Here is a 2,500-nt window from a genome sequence, read left to right on the forward strand (position 1 = left end):
TTTGCATTTATCAACGGTTTGATTCAGTGGCCAATTGCGTTTCTCTATAATATAGATGCATTTGATGCATGCTCGGTTTTGAAGACGGTGCTAGAATCGAACAGAGCACGGAAGCAAAGTCCATCTGCAGCAGCGCGTAGCCTACCATAATTGTTCTACAAAGCTAGCACGGTTTTTATCCTTTAAATTAACCTCACTTCATTGCAGAGCATTTTATGGTTTTGATTGTTTGCTGGCTTTTTATTCAAACAAAATAGCTTTTCTTCACCTTTACTCCATCATCGCCCGCCTGCCCAACAAGAGCTCGATATGCTTATTTCTGCAACATTAAAGGGGGGGGGGGGGGGGGCATTTGTCTTCGTTTTCGATTTTTGGTTCAAGTGCGTTTGGTTTTGGTTCGGTTTGGTTGGTACTTGGGTATCATATCGGTATTTCGTATCTCTTTCTATGTACTACTGATTTATGTTTTCAATCTTCATCCACGGTAATCAAAGAGGTACCGCTGTCCGATTATGAAACTGTACATAATTTCTTTCGTTATTATTAATCCGAGCGCCCTGGGGGAGGTTATTTGATTGATTATTGTTGGTGGTTAGATGTACTATTCGTTATTTATTAAGTTATACTTTTTTTTAAACATACGGTTCCATCATATTCTAAGCAAGCGTTGGTTGGTCATATCCCAGTGTTCACTGTGATCAAAAGGCTCTCCTGAGGCCAAAGAACAGATTAAAAACTTTTCAAACAACCTACTTTCATCCAGCGATGCGATGGCCGCCGGTGCACATCCGCTGCAAGCGGGATGAATCGCATACAGTTGCACAAATCTACGGTACAGAGTTTGTCGCAAAGCATGTTGGGCCTTCCTCTTTGGTGTCCAGGCCCCTCTCCTCCACAATATGTCGCCCCTCTCGGTACATTGCCGGTTGCGAGTGGTTGCCACTTGCCACAGTGATGCACGAAGCGGCACCACCGAGGAAGAATTGTATTCATCTTTTCATAGTCTACTATTTTGATTCTCGTCCGGCCGCTTCAGCAGCATGTCTTTGTGTTTGTGCTGTTCGAGACGCGGCTGGCGAGCAGATGCGATGCTGATGCTCGCGATGAGCATCTGCCCCAACATATACGGGGCCAGAAGAGAGTTGGCCGAAAAGCGCGTGTGTGTTCGACGAAGACGACACATCTTGGGCGGCATGTGGGAGTGTAGGAAAAGGGTGAGCATGGATGCGCTGTTGTGGTGCACCCGTCCGTACACCCCATCATCGCGCTTGCTCCAAAAAGAAAAGAAAAAAATGCGATCAAAATTGTGCTTGTGTATGCGTGTGAGAACGGCCATTAATGTATGCCGCTGTCGCTGCCGTATGCGCGCACCTCATCCTCTTCAACTCGCCCCCCCCCCCCCCCCCACCCTCAGAATGATTCTCATTCTCTCGCTCTCTTTCCATCGACGGAGTGGGGGAGTTTAGTCGATTTCGGTGCGTTCTTCTTCCCAATTCTCTGCTCTCTGTGCGCTCGCGACCGCGGCTACTCTGTGCATCATCCACAACACTCTCAGCTCAGCTCAGCTCCCCAGTTTGCGAAAAGTGTCTCGGTAGAACGGAGGCCAAACAGTTAATTTTTACGCAATAAACGCCTGTGTAGGCCTCAGACCAGCACAGTTGCGACGCGAAAGCGCAGCACCCCTTTCGGTGTACGAAAAGCACGACAACGATATAAACAATAATAGATCGCACCTCGCCCCGCATCATCATCATCATCATCATCATCGGCGGTGGCCTAGGACGACAACGGGTGCCACATTGAAAGCCATCGGGACTCTGTAGTGCGCGCTATCGGAAGCCATAAAGCAAACAAAGTGTGCTCTGGGAGGAGGCGAGACCGCGGACCCTGACGCGCGAGTGAGAGAACCGCGGGAACACGCAGAACAAATTCTAATCTGCTGCGCAGTTAAGGCCCGTGCCTTGGGCCCGCGTGCGTCGTTGTTTCTTTCGATTTTGACGCTTCACACCGCTGCCGTGTTTGCCCTCTCGCTCTGGCGCCGCGGTTCCGCTGACAGTTCCGTTGGACAGCTCCATCCGTGCTGTCATCCGTCGTGGTCCGCGGGCGCCACCGCGTGTTGGTGGTCTCTTTAGTGTTTACGGCACGCCACTTGGTTGGGCGCCAGTTTCCTCCAAGCCCCGCGAAGCCGAGGGACAACAACGCACCAGTGTTCGTGTTTTTATCTCGCCAACTGTGTCTGGTGCGCTGGTGCTCGAGAACGTTCGTGTGCGAGCGCGTGTTATGTGTCATCGCGGAGCAGCGAACCCCAGTGCCGCCGGAAGCTGCTTACAAACACTGCTAGTCGCTGCTCATCGTAATCGTCGTCGTCGCGCATTGACCGAAGCATGTGCTCGACCCTACCGAGTGCAATGCCACAGAAAGGATACTATCACAATCATCGATCATCGGGGGCCTCGTCCGCTACGGTGGCGGCCATCGGTAGCGCCAGCTACATGGCCGG

The 2,500-nt window shown here is 51.2% G+C and overlaps 1 protein-coding gene across 4 annotated transcripts in view; it reads left to right on the forward strand.

Moving 5' to 3' along the window:
* Window positions 1–2,500, forward strand: part of LOC126569203 (regulator of gene activity) — a 12,069-nt gene that overhangs the window by 5,239 nt on the left and 4,330 nt on the right. The window lies entirely within an intron of this gene.

Source organism: Anopheles aquasalis, chromosome 2 (genome assembly GCF_943734665.1).
Source record: "Anopheles aquasalis chromosome 2, idAnoAquaMG_Q_19, whole genome shotgun sequence".
NCBI classification, from domain to species: Eukaryota; Metazoa; Arthropoda; class Insecta; order Diptera; family Culicidae; genus Anopheles; species Anopheles aquasalis.